This window comes from Etheostoma spectabile, chromosome 10 (assembly GCF_008692095.1).
Source record: "Etheostoma spectabile isolate EspeVRDwgs_2016 chromosome 10, UIUC_Espe_1.0, whole genome shotgun sequence".
NCBI lineage: Eukaryota > Metazoa > Chordata > Actinopteri > Perciformes > Percidae > Etheostoma > Etheostoma spectabile.
The window spans coordinates 4,516,283-4,533,897 of NC_045742.1; the positions used below are offsets into that span (position 1 = coordinate 4,516,283).

At 40.5% G+C, this 17,615-nt stretch overlaps 1 protein-coding gene and 1 long non-coding RNA gene across 3 annotated transcripts in view; one reads left to right on the forward strand and one right to left on the reverse strand.

Moving 5' to 3' along the window:
* The window catches only part of htr4 (5-hydroxytryptamine receptor 4), a 184,897-nt gene that overhangs the window by 14,310 nt on the left and 152,972 nt on the right, over nt 1-17,615 (forward strand). The gene's annotated exons all lie outside the window — the stretch shown is intronic.
* Nucleotides 11,331-16,067, reverse strand: LOC116696556 (uncharacterized). Its single transcript, XR_004333774.1, has 3 exons — nt 15,896-16,067; nt 12,817-12,821; nt 11,331-11,341 (listed from the first exon to the last, which is right to left on the reverse strand). It is a non-coding gene; the product is annotated as an uncharacterized LOC116696556 (long non-coding RNA).

Consider the following 17,615-nt stretch of genomic DNA (forward strand, 5'->3'; position numbering starts at 1 on the left):
TAGTTTTTCTCAGTATGTGCCATTTCTGAGCCTGTAGCTATTGAGAAGGAGAGGGGTGTGGGGGTGTGGCCTTGAACAACTGTCACTTTGCTCTTTTGAAAGCCATGATGTCTCTCTCTCATGGATGGGCCAAATTCTTTGGGCGGGTAAAGCAGAGAAAGGGGGGGGTAACCTTGCCTCTTATGACCTCATAAGGGGGAAGATTCCGAGATTTCTCAAAGGCAGAGCAGGATACCCAGGGCTCGGTTTACACCTATCACCATTTCTAGCCACTGGAGGACCCTAGGCAGGCCGAAGGAACTCATTATGACGTTAAAAAACCTCATAAATTGAAAGTTTCATAGCGTAGCACCTATAAAGAAAAGATTTTTGCCCCGTTTTTCCACGCAATAATCTACCAACATATTCAATACTATTAGTACAACTGACGGAAATAGCAATAGCAATAGGAATCCGATCTGATGAAAACTGCTACATGATCCTGCCACTAAATATCAGTAAGCATCTCTGATGTCGGTAACATCTTTAGTTGACTGAAATGTGTGTGTGTGTATATGTATGTGTGTGTGTATGTGTGTGTGAGTTTGTGTGATTGTGTGTTGAGAAATGAAAGCCTTCTGGTCAAATTAAACTTCACTGTAATCCTAAAGTGTGTTCCTCAGCTGCTCTACATCAAAGCTCACTTCAAAGAAACTGAAGAGTGTGTGAATATTGTTATGAAGGCTGCCCACCTGCAGTCGATATGCGGAAAACACACACACACACACACGCACACGCACACGCACACGAACACACACACACACACACAGCCTTATGGAAATGTTTGATTGGTTGCTACAATCAATAACAAGCCATTTAAGTTGTGCTTAGTGGGTGGTTTGTTAGTGTGTAAGAGAGAATGCACGCGTGTGTTTGTGTGTGAGTGTGTGTGTGTGGGGGGGGGTTGCTGAATGTGATTTTGTTTTTTGCTCCAACTTTTCTTTAGACGTAGAATACGTTGTGACACAACCCATATGCAGTCCCACAAACAATCCAAAATAAAAGACAGTGGGAGCATCTTTATGATGATCCCACTAAACGACTAACGTTTCACTAGCGCCTGTGTAAGCCTGTGATGTTCATCACCCACCAAGTACCCAAACTGTTGGATGGATGGAAAAAAATGAAAAATGGAGAGAGCACAGATTATTACCAGTAAAGGAGCAGAAATGTGAAGTTTGGCCTGAGAAAAGCTACAATAAACGGTTTTATCCTCTGTACGGCGGCCCTTTTATGGCATCTCAGGCTCCACTGAACATTGTCTGATTTCACTTCATTTTAATCGGCCGGGGGCGTACTTAAGCGCACCTTTGCTCAGCTGTGCTTTGAGTTGTATCATTTCCATATCTGTTCTCAGGGCAGATATAAACTAACATTATAAGAGACTGGCCAAAAAACAATCAATTTTATTAGTATACAGCAAAGATATTCTGCTTAGAAATATAGCAAAATATTCAACAGGAAAGAACAACACAATGTAATTCTGCTAAATAAACATCACATTGATTATTAGTTTCACTTGTTTTCATTTTAAACAATTGGAATATCCGAATACAATACACATTTTATATAGTCTGCTATTTAAAAAAAAAAAAATTATAAACAATTCTAATGCTGTTTCCATGGTCTTAGAATTTTGAATAGTCATCACGGAAACATCAATTGATCATGTGACAAATGCTGACAAAATTGGCAAAATGCCAATGCAGCACCAGGTAATCATATTTCAGGGGGGGGTGCCCCCCCATGCCCTCCCTTCTATAGTCCCGCCCCTGTGATGTCTTAAGGAATATCCCCTTAGTGGCACAAAGATTCTTTAAACTATCAATGATATTAGTAATTGAACCTAACGTCTTTGAAGGGAGACTTTGTATTTCTGGAGAGATGATCAGGAGGAACTTCTGCATTGACTTTATCGCTCAGTCAAGATGGCTACTGCGTCCTAAAAACTGGATCAAAGAGTGTTAAAGGGGTCATGCATGTATGTGATAAAGAATCATCAGGGGAAGAGCCCCTCTGGCGATGCACTCAACCTCTAGTTGAGTTGACCCTCTTAGTTGCATCTAGCACCTTCCACTATGTTATGTCTCTAGGTTATGTCACATGTTACTTTTGCAGGAAAGATGATGGTTAGAAAAGAAAGAAAAACCTGTTGTCTCGGCATCATCAATTGCTCAGAAACCTGCGTAAGTGCAGCACTTTCTACAGCGCTGTTGGACATATTTGGTCTATACTGGTCTGACTGTTTACCCAGACGCTTTAAAGAGGCCGGGAGTCAAGCGCTGAGCTCGGCGCTGTTTATTTTTCATAACTGTCTGACCGATGCAGATGGATGGATGGGAAGATGTGGAAGCACCAGGATGGTTCTTATTGTAGTTTTTTTTTTCATCCAGATAAAATAAAGTGATCTTGAGAGGGTGTGTTATGAGTGAGTTTTGACATGCAGTTGTTATACTTGTAGGTTTCCAGCGTTTTTAAAGTGTAAGCATCGCAGACAGGAATTTAAGTGTGAAACTCAAGCCAGTGTTAAAAACTCTTCCCTGACAGCTGTTTATACCAGACTGATTTAGCCGACACAGATCAGGGCTGGTGGAGACACTTTAAAACCCTATTTTCCCATTCCCATTCCCATTATCTTTAACCTACTGTACAGTAGGTTAAAGGGCTGGTTCGGAGTAATTGCACCCTAGGGTCCTTTGCACCATGACCTTGAGCCAACCCCCCCCCCCCCCCCCCCCTTGGTCTAACATTGGGCGGGTTATACTATCAGCCTGATGGCTTACTGCATGCGCTAATGGAACCAAAGGTGTATCTCATAAAGTACCCCACTAATACTGCCCGGGATGGTACCGAACTTCTACAGTAGTAGAAATATGTTCTGTACTCATAAAACGAGGCATTGGAAAGTTTGTAAGTACACCAGGAGTTTATTTAAAAAAACACTTGCCTGATGGTTTCTGCTTTCTGCTGCTACTACTACCGGCAGTAAGACGAGTGCTTAGGGGCCGTCTACAAACTACAAAACCGAAAAAATATTTATTACTTTAATGATTTATTAAGGTAGTGCCTCCAAACTTACCTCAATTATAACCTATCCTGCTAGTTGTACTATAGCAAGTTCTTTTTTTTTTTTAATTAAGTTAAAATCATACATATTTTTGTTGGAAGCAACGTCTATCTTTTCCCGGAGGAGACACAATTATGTTATTCTACATGAATTACGATAACCCTGAAGACATCAAGCTCCAATTGTGATGTATTTGTCTGTCAATCATCAGGATGGCATTTGTGGGAAAGGCTATCGGCCAAGAAACAAGCCTTTTTTAGTTCACACCCAGTTACATAGAAGATAAAGCAACTTTTATAACATTGTCACACTTTTCTCATAAACTCCTGAACTAAAACATTTGCCACATGGGTCCTATGTTTCCCTATCACTATTCTGTCCCAGACCCAGAGCAAAAAAAAAAGGAGAATGATAGAAAGAAATGCGGGAAAAAGTGTAAAATCTATCCTGTTAAAGAGATACACAACCTGTGTTACCCTGGAGGGGGAAGGAGGTTGGAATATACTGTATGCTTCATCTCTTTGGTCCAGGGGAGATGTTGGCATTGAGGGAAGTATCACCCCCTGCTGGTATAGCACCTTCAAACAGGCATGTCACGTTCACGCCTCGGCAAGGCAAAGCGTGACACCGACACACCAAACCCCTATGGACCAGCGGGTGTATTAAGGCGCTGACATACCTACCCGATTGTCGGCCGTTGGACAGTCTGGCGAGGCCAGTGACTCGAGTCTGTTTGGTGTGTTTTGTTGCGTCGTCAGTCGGGGGGGCCGTCGGTCTTCATTTGGGCCGATTTGACACGTTGAATCGGAAAGCGGTCTGTCGGACTCAATGACCAATGTGATTGGTGGAGTGCTAACCCGGAAATGACGAGCGGGATGAGCGTGACTAACGCCTCTCAAAATCTGATAAAAATCTTTTAAACTGACTTTTGTCCACCTGAAATGAAGACAGATTCAGCCTGTTTTCAGAAACACGTTTCGGGGCACTGTTTTCGTAAAATACGAGATTGTATTCCGAACCAGGAGCAATTAGGGTCTGGCTTTGAAATTCCGGAGAAGCAGTGTTCGTCCAATCAGCTGCCGGTGTTAATTTTTTGGGCGACGATACAGATTAGTGTCGCCTGCTGTTACGGAGACGTATTACGAGCGCACCGAACGTACGCCCAAGTTGGTGTCCCTTCGGTTATTCCTAGGAACGTTTTTAACCAACCTGTGGAAGCAGTTAGTTCGCCTGCCTTTTCTGCCTAAGGTCGGCCGTCGGGTTGGTGTGCCGGAGCCTTTACACGCAGTAAGACTCCAGTGTTCAACTGTAAATCCACTTATCTCTTCTGTTTGCACCTGATATGGTGTGTCTTGAACACACACAAGATCATCGTTTGAATAACACAAACAAGTTGTAGAAGAGATCGAGGACTTGATTGATCTTGTTTACAGGGAGTAAGTTTACATGCACACCAATATTCCCCTTTTATTCCAAATATGACAATATTCCAAATTTGATACAGGTCATGATACCGGTTGTATATTCAAAATTAGGCCTTCTTCCAAATATAATATTTTCCGATTAAGACGTGGGGTATTCCAGTATTATTCTGGTTTTAGAGGCATGGTTTGGACATGTCGGAATGTGTGTCTCAATAAGTTTACAGCCTGCTACCTGTTTACAGCTTATGGTCAGCTCTGTGCGTTGCTATGGTTGTTGTACACAAACTAACCAGCCAACAGTTTTTTTTTACTACTTTCAAGCATTATCTAAGACTTGGATATCAACAGTTTTTTGGATATGAGCGTGCAGCGCGATGCCGAGCTTTTCAAGAAGCTGGTTGAAGGACTGAAAGAGGGACGCCGTGTTCGCATGGTCCATCAAGTCCACCACTGCTGTTGAACTCTGAAGCAATAATATTAAATAGGAATATCAGTTTAATATTCACTTTCATTAGTCACGTCAACAGTTTAGTCGGAATATCGTCTTTTTTGGAATAAGGGTAAAGACCGGAATATTATGTGCATGTAAACATACTGACTGAAATGTAAATGCAATACGTCTCCAGGGGCTATGTATACGATAGACGTTATTGTAAATAAACATTAAGCCATGTGCATGCTGTATCCATCCAGCAGGAAGCACAGAGAGTATTGAAACACTGAAAACAGATGATCCGGATATAGACATGTGGGTCAGCGAGAGGAGGTGTTTACTGCATAAATAAATTGTGTGCATGTGGGATTAAGGGAAAGAGAAACTGGTCTCCAATGTATTCATTAGAGACGCCTTACTGTCAGGTGTGAATTATTTAGCTACATAATATCTTGATTTGTTACATAATGCATAAGTACAGTGAACTTAAATGTGAAAGAAAAGAGACAGTATTTTTACATTATTTAAATATACCCTAACGTAAAATTAAATCTATTTCATTGATTGACATTCCTGGTCACTGAGTTCAATGACAAAACCATTTGTTTTGACCGAATAATCCCATCCCAATGCCCACGGCTGTTCTAGATTATCAGAGAATTTATGAAATGGTCTTTTGTTGAAGCCGCGGTTGGTCGGCTGGTGATAAGCAAGAAAACACTGCAACGTTTGGATCTCTCAGCTGATCTCAGACATATTTCTCTGAACAAAAACTCCGCTCACAGATTCTGAACTCTGCTGTGCGATCAGCATATTCTCCCTTCAGCCTGCATAGAACAATCTCTCTTCCGTGATTCATTGTTTTACACATGATTAGTTTATTGTACAGTAACAGTTTGTCATCTCTCAGCTAGTTCCCACACTTTTTTCTAATCATTTCCTACTGGCTTTGATATCCTTTTTGTGGTTCAAGCCTCTTTTAAGACCAGGGAAAAGGTCTTGTCCTGTGCAAGTCACATCTGCATTCATAACAGTTTCAGGCGACTTGACTTTGGGAGGTTTTGCTGACGTCCAAATTAGCATATTTTAATGTGACAGTCTCTCCATTAAACATTTTATAACCAACAGCATAAAATATACCCTTGGCCTTAGCAGCCAGCTCCTCAGGTAGGTAGAGAAGCGTCTGCACATCTCTTCCTGCTTGTATTTCAGCTGTGATGCTTGATGGGAGATGTTAGATAAAGATGAATTGCTATGATCATGTGATCTATCGTCCATGATAACCACGCTGTAATTTAATGTCTGCAACTTCATTTAATGAACTCTTAATTAGGGACTATAGCCGTGCATTTCTAGGTAACACACTACCTTGCAGACATTCTTCGCTGCCTGGGGTGAGCGGAGATTTACTGAAGTCTTAATTTGCTGCTGGTGTTCGTGATACAATAAAAAACATCTCTGTGGATGACTTTGATTATTTCCAGGCGGCAGACACTTACAAGATTTGAATCATCAGCTCCCCAGGTGAGCATGAAGAACTAAGTGCAGTAAAATCAACTTTTAATTAGGAAGTGTACAATTCAGCTGAAGCAATATCAGCTTTCTGGCCAGGGAGAGACACAGTTGGACACAGAATCCCACCGCAGCCTTTTCTTCCCCAATGAAAACCTCAGATCTGCTCCCAATGTGCAGGTCAGCGCTTTGAATGACATTATGTATTCATAAATGTGTGTGTGTCTTTATGTGTGTGCTAATAGGCTTTGTTCAATATAAAAGTGCTGTATCAATCTGCCATCTGTGAAACTACCACTTACCACACAGGAAATACTAAAGGTTGAATGTCCAATATTTTTCTTGCCTGGAGCTAATTTGATTCAGCAGTGCAGCGAGCATGCAGTGCAGTACAGTCTAAAACCCCTGCAGCTGTATTTTTAAGTCCACTTATTGTCCCTAAAATGGGTTTTGGCAGTCTGACACATCGCAAGTGCTGCAACAATTATTAGTTCATTAATCAATGTCAATAGACGTCAACAATGTAGCGTGAGGTTTAATTTGGAGGACTCGAGCATTTCTCCTTATTCATTTTGACATGTTATAGACTACACAAACTATACATTAATTCATTAAACGTTAATAGTTTAAGCTCTTCGTGCAACATAATTACAAACACATTTCTATGTAAAATATGAGCTTCCACTAAATGTGCTTAAATGAAGACGGGTCAAAATTAAATTATGTAATTTGGAAAACTAAATGTAATATAAATAGTTTTTACATACTCATATTGTTTAATACCTTTTTTTAAATGTAAAATTATATATAAAATGCCAAAGCATAACAATATACTTAAAGTTAAACAGTTGAATATTAGCAGCTACAAATTAATGCAAGAAATAACTGCTAAAAAACTAAATCTATAACTTCTATAAAATCTATCAAATCTAACACTTTAAAACATTTCAAGTGTAAGCTTTTTCTTTTTTAAAAAAAAGCTTTGTTTTTTGGGAATTTTAGGCTTTTATCTTGACAGAACAGCTGAAGACATGAAAGGGAAGACAGAGGGGGAATAACAGGCAGCAAAGGGCCGCAGGCCGGAGTTGAACCCCAGCCCGCTGCATTGAGGAGTAAACCTTCGTAGATGGGCGCCTGCTCTACCTGCGGAGGTATCTGGGTGCCCGAGTGTAAGCTGTTTCTGAACTGATCGCTCAATACTTTATTTTTTGGCTTTTTACATTTTGATTGATCAACTGTGTGGACATCCGGGCAACGTTACCTGATAAAAGTCAACAGGGAGAAGGGAAATATGTCGGACGGATCAGGAGATGTGCAGAATGTACAGTACGGGGGGGGGGGGGGGGGGGGGGACTCCTACAGCAGCTGCAACTGCAGGGACTTTCAGATACAAACTCATCCAGCTGTGCACATAAAGCTTAATCGCCAAACTCCTGGTTGGCAGATGCGGCGGACTGGTACGATCTGCCACCTGGCTCCGTTATTCACCAATCCCCCCCCCACTGTACTGGCCCTGCTAAACAGAAACCCTTTCCAAGCGTTTGCTTTTCTGTGTGTGTGTGAAGGAGGCTGGAGACGAGGGAAGTGGTTTCAAACAGAGAAGGCTATTCTATCACAGATATGTTATCTGATTTGGCTTGTTAGCTTTTATGTGTGTGTTTTTTTAGCTGCTTTTTTTTTAGTTGCCCCATAAATATGAATATGAAACTGTCTGGCACAAGCTTTAATCCAGGGGTCAGAGAATGATTACTGAATTATGCTTTTTGCAGGCTGTTCCTCATGATAAACCATTCATACATATAGCTACGAACAGTAACGGACTGTCATATGTATTCCACGTAGGGTTGGGTACCGTTCACATTTTTCAACAGTACCTTATTCAATACTTTCCCTGTAAATAACAAAAAACAAATTTCAGTTGTAAAAGTAATTCCAAACCTATATATCCTATTTACTTTGAATATTTTGTTAATAAAACCCCTCTCTCTCTCTCCTCCCAAATCCTCTCCTACAAACTACTAAATCAAGTAATTATTCATTTCTTCCGCTGCACTGGAAGTTTTATTCTTTTATTTGTTTCTTAGACTTGTTTTTATTTTCCATTTCTTTCAACTGCTCTTTAATATTTCATATAAAACACTTTGAATGGCCTTGTTGCAGAAATGGGCGATAGAAATAAAGTTACTTTGCCCTACAACCCGAGCCTGTCAGTCAGTCACCAGGGCATAGAGAACACTGGTTGCGCCTGCCTGTCACAGGAAATGTAACTGCACCGCGACGCAACCAACACTGTCTGCGTTGAGTTTACCTCGAAAAAGTACTGGATTTGGTACCCAACTCTAGTGACCGGCCGGCAGTTGCCTAATTTTGTAGGATATAATACAAATTGGTATGCATTCATTTTCGTACAATATCATACAAACCCGTTGGAGGCAAGAATTAGCCAGAGGAGAGCTTGTCTCTCAGCTCTGCAGGAAACTGGAAAGGAGGGAGACAGACAGACAGAGAGAGAGAGAAAGGGAGAGAGAGAGAGAACACAACATGGATCTGACACTTGAACACCCGTCCATGGACGCCTGTCTGCAAACTGCCTGAGTATTTACCTTTGGTCTTGAGGTTGGTGAGAACTCATCGGTTTATCCTGGCAGGGCTGTCCGGGCAGTCAATAAGGCCAGGCTGAGATGGCACCACTAGGACCTTAGGGCCTGACTCTCTGAGAAACACATACACGGCCTGAAATCACAGGATATCTTTAGTTGTATTTACTTTGCTTGAACTCTCACTCAGCTAGACTTACAAGCACAGCAGCAGTATTACATTTCGATATCATCAGCATTAAAAAGGTCCCAACAGTGCAACGTGTGAGATCACAGCACATTGATGGATCCACATAAATATTCAAGTGACCATTGAGTGATCACACTATGAAACACAAGAAAGAGAAACAAGAAGTCAGGCTTTTTTTTTTAAAACCGATATTTTGTTTCCATACATCTAAAATGTTGAATCTATTTACACCTGATATTAACAATCTGTATCTGCAAATTACATCCAATCAAAGTAAGCGACGCTGCTGTAGGATCTCTCCATTCTTCTATCCATGATAGCAGCATGCCTCTAGGAATGGGAATTGGGAACCAAAACCTATCTTGATAAGTAGCCTAATGATGGATTACAATGAAATGTGGTGCATACATTACTGTTCCTCACAGGAGGAATTGGAATAACTTTGGTGGTCCTTTCCTCGAGCACCAACATCAGGTAAAAGAGAAAAGTATTTTTCCAACATTTCGGTTTATGACCAAATACTTGCAAATTATAGATCATAGGTTTTTTTTGTAGAATTAAAAAAAAAAAATGAAATGGTTTGAATACTCATTAATTTAAGTATTGCTACTTTCGACAAAATCGATAGTCTCTCCTCTCCGGCAGTGTGTTGACACACTAACCGTACGTACACACCGCCGCCAGCACCATGAGACCTTGTTGTCCGACAGGTAAACTAACAAACATTAACGTATAGCCAGTTGGCTAAAGCATAAAACGGTCGCTAAAACTTACCAAGCTAGACACAGCTCCGGGGTGCTTCTGTTTAAGGTTCTCGTGCATCAATGTTGTGCTGCCGTAAAATGCCAAGTGTCCTTTACATTGTTTGCACTGTACTTGTTCGGTGCGTTTGTTTTCGGTGAAATGTCCCCAAACTGCAGAAAGTCTCGGCTGCTGCTCCAGCATTCAAATCCTTCTTCACAGGATACAGTCATGCAGTCAAGGCAGACAATGAAAGTGATACTGCCCCCAGCACTTCCTGTGGTGCATTGCGGTTACACATGAATGACCAGAAATGATCTTAAGTTGCTAAGATTGCTATTTCCCCCCTTAAAGGAGAAATCTGGCGCAAAATGAACATAGGGGTTAATAACACATGTACCGAGTCACCCAAGATGGCACCTGCTTTTATGTCTGTGTCTGTATCTTTTTAATAAACTGTCTGTACATTTACAAAGTTCTCAATGCTTCGGTTTACATAGGGACCCTCATTATGCTAAGCTGGACGTGTGGTGCTATTTTGAGCCTTGTCAGTGGTATGAAATAGCGATTTCTTTTTACTTTACTGGCGCCCCGACGTCTAGCGTTATAAGCTAATTAGTGGTTTCCGCTAAACTGGTCACATTCAATGAGCATTAAAACACATCCCAGAGAACGGTCGACCCGGTACATGTGTTATTAACATATTTGGAATGACAAGTCGACAATGAAATTATGCACTGATACGCTTTTCATCAATGTCGATTCACCGCCATCATGTAATTATCTAGATTAATGTAGGATATTCCATTCATTTTCCTGTGAGAGGTTGTAAATACAGCATGGTCTGCATGCAGTGTTTCAGCCAGCCAATCAGCAGACCTTGTTTCCTCACGGTGTCCTGTCTGCGTTCTACTGTACATGAACCGGACTGAGGCGCCCCGCTGGAGGGCTTATTTTTAGCATAGCTCCACTATGAAATGATTTAACCGGACGTGGTTCCCATCACACACTGTTCCCCGGGAGAGCTCGCTGTCATCTGCTAATATATTGAGAACTATGGTCATTTGTCATCTAAATTTAATAGTGGGATAGCTGTGACCTGAGAGCCTGTTGGGTTATAATAAATAGCGATCCATTTAGTTTGAAATTAAAATCATGACTGGTGAGAAAGAAAATACTTGTTATTTTCATCCTTTAAAGCTATTTTCAGTCTGAAATTAGAGTTTATTATCCCCCAAGTGAGGAACCCTGTGAAGTAGCACACTGATTTATTACTGTTTAGTTATGGATTTGTTATATTGCACTACTTGTTCTCAAAGCAGCTGTAAAACATTTTGTCTGAAAAAAAATGCCAGACAAAAAAGACAGAGAGCTGCCTCAACTGAGACTACGTTTCATGAGTGGAATGGTTATATAGAAACTGTAGGAAAACAAAAATACAGTATTTTTTTCTGTTTTTTTTTTTTCTGTTTTCCTATTACATTTAGGGCTGTAACGATACACCAAACCCATAATTTGGTTCATGTCACGATTTTGACCTGCGGTTCGAAACAAACCTTGATTCTCTTTTGGGGGGAGGTGAGGGAAAAAAAAATATTTTTATTAAATAACATTTAAAAACCTGTATAAACTGAACACTAAAGAACAATAGTAACTCAAATTATTAACATCAAATAAATAAATATGCAAAACACTTCTCTTTGCTTTGTAACAATATACAGTTGAAAAACAACCAGGAATGAACTCCATTGTGGAGAATATCCGAGCATGTTGAAAATTCTTTTTAAATCAAGTTCTTTTACATTTACAAAGTAAATGAAATGGCTACTGTTTCACAGTACTGTGCAGGGTCCAAAATGAACACTCGCCAAATGTGGGGGCAGACAGACAAACAAATGCATAAACACTGGCACACAAACACCACACACAAGCCACTACTTTCTGTTTACTGATAGCTAGCGTTTAACTTAGGCTAATTCATTAGCTAGTCAAGTGCGATTTTTGGCAGTCAGCCGTCCAAAAGAAAGCACAGGAAACTGATTCTCATTTCACCTGTCCGGGAGGCTCGGACACACTTCCTGCACTCCGTGTCTGCGGACAGCTGTAGGCTTGCAGCGGCGTTGATGTTGTCGGACACACGCAGCCACTTTCCTGCGTGAACTGTATGTCCAAGCTCGTCTTCACCGCTACGGTATCGCCTCTGATTCTGCCTAAAACGCTGGTATTGCTAATCGGAAGTACTGGAGTTTACACACCAATCCGATCCCATGTAAAAAAAACTTCTATTTTAAAGTAGTAGTAGTAGTATTTTATTTATGTTGTTTTTCCATTATAACTGACTGTCATATTGGATAATAAAAACGTTCTGTGGCGTTCATTCTTCGTGTTTGTTCATGTTTCACAAAGAGTTTAACCTGAGCCAGACCTACAACAAAGATAAAAATCATATCCCATCCATACATGGATGGTAGTATACAGTTGTTAAAACATAATAAAATACATGACACCCTGGTCACTGGTCGCTAACAACTTAAAATGTTAATTTTTACACATATTTGGTAGGTTGGCAGGTAAAAATTGAAAGCCCTGACCATAAATATAGGTTCTACTTACTGCTTGAAAAATCAAATGATGTGGGTGTTTTTCATCATAGGAGAACAGTTTCAATTGAGGTGTACAACACTGCAGGATCCCACAAAAGACAATCAATTATAATAAACTGCAATTTGTATTATTTGGTAAAACACATCAGTACGTTTCAGGAAAGGAGGTTTTGGAAGCCAGTTTTATCCACAGTGAAGACATAAATGGACTCAGCCTCTCAGCTTTTCTTTTTCAGTCTAGCAATCTGTAGCTAAAGAGACATTCATCTGACAAGTGCCATCAAGTGCATCTGATGAACACTCATGTCGCTGTTCAAGTGTCTGGCTGAGTAAATAAAGCGCTCCTCGAGTGCCTCTGTTGTCTAAAACCATTTTCTGTTAAATGTAGAAAGAGAAATAATCATTGCTGGAACCTTAACTCCAGGACTGTATTGTAAATGTTATATTTGTCTGTCAATAAAGATTATGTGACAATAAGTTAAACAGCTTTGGTTCCGGTTGAAGTTAGGGAGATTCTTGGTGATGGTTAGAAAAGTAGCCTATATCCACCTCGCTCCTCGGATTGTTCACTTGGAAATTCCGCCGGATTTCTTTTATTTCAGCCGTTACCTTACGCGTTCTTTGTGTTGACACTTTAAACCCCGGTTGATTTATGAGGACTATGGTTAACTGCTCCTCAGATCAAAGTCCAGACAGCTAGCTGGACTATATGTTGAATACAAATTTTTTGTTGCACAACTAAAACAACCTTTGCACATACACATGTTCCAACCAAACAAGTTATTTCCCGAGGCTATTTTGCAGCGGCACTGTTGCTCCTTGGGGCGCATAGCGCCGTCCAAGATGATTGTGATTGGTTTTAAAGAAATACCAATAAACCAGATCACGTTTTCCTCCAATCACTGAATGCTGTTTGGACTAGCCAGACATTTCTTTGCAGGTCTGGCAATGCAAGACTACTAGCAAAGCAACTTTTTGCTTCATTCTTTCACTAACCTCTTTGAGTTTCAACCAGTACTGTTGAAGTTGAAGGTCTGTCTAATGTTAAAATGAATGTTATGCATAACAAAAGATAAACAGGATCTTTCATTCATTCGGACCCTGAACTGCAGGCAGATTTTGCTTGAACATTTTCTAAGATATCAATAAGTTCTTTAAAATATCCCTGACCATTTTCCTACAACGAGACTATTAGTTTGACGTGCTGGTGGTGCATTTGTGTCCCACTTGCATTATTAAGTTGTACAAGGATGCTTTCAAGGTTTCACCCTCCAACCCCTCCCAGAAAAGACAAGCAGAGCGCACATAGATACTGCTCTCAATGTGAGTGACACGAACAACATCTGCCAGCTTGTCATCCAGCTTGGTTAAAAGCACATAAAAGTCAAGTTAGTGATGGGACATTAGTCTGAAAATAACAGGACTGCCATGTTGTGTAGCAACCAGTAAGTCCCTCTGCATGGTCCTCTTCTGACATTGTTTCCAAGTGAGGGCGCAAAAAATAAACATATTAAATGTAGTCAAAAAACTGTGCAAAATGTTGATCTGAGTTTCCCAAAGATGATGTCCTCAAATGTCATGTTTTGTCCACAACTATGAAAGATATTCAGTTTATTGTCACAAAAGATGGAAGAAACAAGAAAATAATAATAATACATTTTATTTAAAGACGCCTTTCTCGGCACTCAAGTATGCCGTACAGGGTATACTTACATAAGACATTTAAAAAAACTAAAAAAACAATACTATACAACAGTAACAACAGAAAAGGCAGAGCAATAGACATTGAAATGGAAAATGTTCCATATGGGGGGTGGGGTGGTTAACTTTTTAAAATCCTGGTGTTGTTCAGGTGATTATTTTTACTTGTTAAAATTATTATTAGTTATTATTTTTATTTTAGTTTTATTTTTAGTTTCTTTTTAGTCTGCCATGGTTAGAGGCGTAAATGCAGCATATCCCAGTTGCAGGTCTTTATGAATGAAAGTAAATATAAATTTCAGATTTGCATGTGCATTAATAATATAGGTTAATGACATTTTAATCATATTTAAAATGATTTTAGAAGACTTTGGCATAAAGACCACTGCATTATATTGTGGCATTTGCTAGGCTCATAGAGATATGTAAAGCTTTTGATGATGCAAAAGGTGTCCTGAACCAGGACATACATGGCCTGAAAGGGTCAGCTAACATAACATGTTCTAGCTCACTTCTGGTGGTATTGAGCCAGACAAATTGTTTGGGGTTTAGTTTAGTTTTTTAAATGTTTCCCCCAAAAAATATTTGCATGGCTTTGTTTATGTTTTAGTTGAGCTGTCCTCATATAAATCCAAAATGTGATGCAGCCAGTGTGTTTCGAGTTAGAGTCCTAACCTTTCCCCCCCCCCATTGGCTAATACTCTTTCCATATCCTCATAAAACAGAAAGCTTGATGCAACAAACTGACGCACGTACTCTGGGTGTTGTTGTAATTCTTAAAAAAAGTAAGTAATTGATAAACGGAGTTTAAACAGACAAAAGCAGGGTATCTGTAACGATAAGATGAATTACAACATTTAATCACAGCAATAAAAGTCCTGGAATGTGTTGAATATAACAGTGTGAGAGCATCTGAGGGAGATATTTACTTAAAGGGGAGCAGGATGGAGTTTTAGTTATGCAAACTTTCCTCCGAGTCAGAGCTGCCCTGGAGGCATAATAATCTTGTGGAACCAGAGAATCAACCTTTCTTGTTCAGAAAATGTCAAAATGATGACCAATAGGCTTAAAGGAGGTAGATTGTAGATTGCAGATAGAGTTCCTTCTGTCTAAGCATTGCTTTGCTGAGTGTGTGTTTGAGTCAAGGCCCATTGAGTAGTGTTTCCACCACTCAATGGGCCTCCATTACTGACCCACCGGAGTGAATGAGCCTGCCAGCCCAGCCAGTGCACTTGTTATAAGCTAATGTAATGGATCCTATTTTTAGCTGAGTCCACAGTGTGTTGACTGGTCTATTTTGAAGACTGTTCATTTCTACAAACGTCTGAGCTGGTTCACCTTATGGTAACAAGGCCCTCATACAGTTTGACCAGGGGGGCACAGCTAAATATGTGGATATTTATTCTCCTACACAATGCTTCAAAATAAAGTATGGAATGTTTAGATGCTACTTTTCGGACCAAAAGGTTTTGAAAAGACTACAGTCTGATACAGTCATCTAACGTCAAAGACTGTCAGAATACGTAATGACTGGGGATCTTGCAGGGTCACACATTGCAAGACTAGAACTATATTTGTTTTGAAAAACTTGCTAGCCAAGCTAGCTAGCTACTGCTAGCGTTAGCTGGTAACTTGAGGGAAAGTTTGCAGATTTTATGTTCTGCCGTACATGGAGATGAATGGCGGCAGCACCGGGAGGTCGGCGCTTATCCGCAACGTGCTTCAAAGGGTTGAAAATCGTCAACTTTACCTCTTAAGCGTTTAGCTTAGGACAGCGCCATAGCAACCATAAACAACACTGTCTCCATATGTTTGCTGCTTCCTGTTTGGTGCCGGAGGGTGCGTACCCATTAGTTGTTGACAATGTTCATGATTTGACTTCACTACCAAGTCTTAAAACCAAGGGGGTAAAACAGCCTCGACAAAGAGTAGCTCCTATGGCGTCACAAGTTTAGACTTACATTAGATTATTAGGTTTAATTATGTTAAGCACCAAACAGCAGCTATTTGATTGTGTTATTATGGTGCAGGGTTATCAGTGAATGGTTGTATCGAATCTCCATTTCTCAAATTTCTGTTCTCCATTTCAGTTTGAAATTAACATCAAATCAGATTATGAGTAAAGTCAAAGGGTTTACTCCCTGTACAGTTATGAACCAACAACGAATTATCAGCTAGCTTTGGAGCTGTAGCTATTCCCGTCCTTTTAGCTCGTACTGTAGTTTTGTATAACCTAACCCTTTACTGTGTGGTCAAGTCTCCGCAATCTCATCCACCGCCTTTCCAGCAACAGCAGCTGTTTTTAACAAACAAGCTCTGATAAAGCCACTGCACAGTACAAACCCTGCAACAAACAGCAGACAGGCACAGAAGGCGAAAGGTGAAGAAAGTCAAACATCTAGTGGCTGAAAAAACATGTATTCATCTCAAGAGTTCAATTGTCTTTGTTGGTTGTGTTTAAAGTTGCAATATGTAATACTGACGGCTTACTGCTGTTACTGCTGTACAAAATCAAATTACTAGAGATAGTAATTCCTCCCCCGCCCCCCTCCTCCCAGGACATGAAGTTCACAGAGGTTGCCAGGCTGAGTCTACAGCAGCCATAGGCTCGCTTTGCCAGACCCTCTTCCAAAGCGTGCTGAAGGAGCATCAATATTCCACAGCAATGTTGCTAGATGCTTATCTCACATAACGTTAGATACTGGCATTAATGGCCATGCTCACACGGAGCTCTGTACCCAACTGACAGACACACTTTTTCGGCTTTCAATTACGGTAGGAACCGCTTTAAAGCCATTAAACTTGTCACTCTCTCCACCCGACGACAGATACACTTCCTAGGTTTAGAATTACGGTAGGAGCCGCTAAAAATGACACTATCTTTATTGGCTTAGAATTACTGCAACAATTGCTAAACAAACTGCAAACCCCCGGTCCTCTCTTCCCGATTTACCGCCCACCTTTCTTGGCTTAAAATAACTCACCGTTGTCGGCTATGGTTGCTGAACAGGCTACACGTTGTAAACAGCCTTGGCTAGCTTGCCTGGTCCTCCGGTAACGTTAGCAGGGTTAGCATGGCAATGTTAGCCAGGACCAGTTGGGATTACTTTACTGGCTGTCTCAATTGTTTTTGTGAGTAACCAAGGTTTGCTAAGTCACATAAAAACTATTACCACTTCACCACTCACCACTTCATGCTTTCCAACTCTGTCAGAAAGGGTTTGCCTCATTGCAGTTTCTTTCTAATTATAACTTTTCCATCAAGGGAGAGGAGAGCCACAGAACGTTTTTTATCTTTTTATTATTCC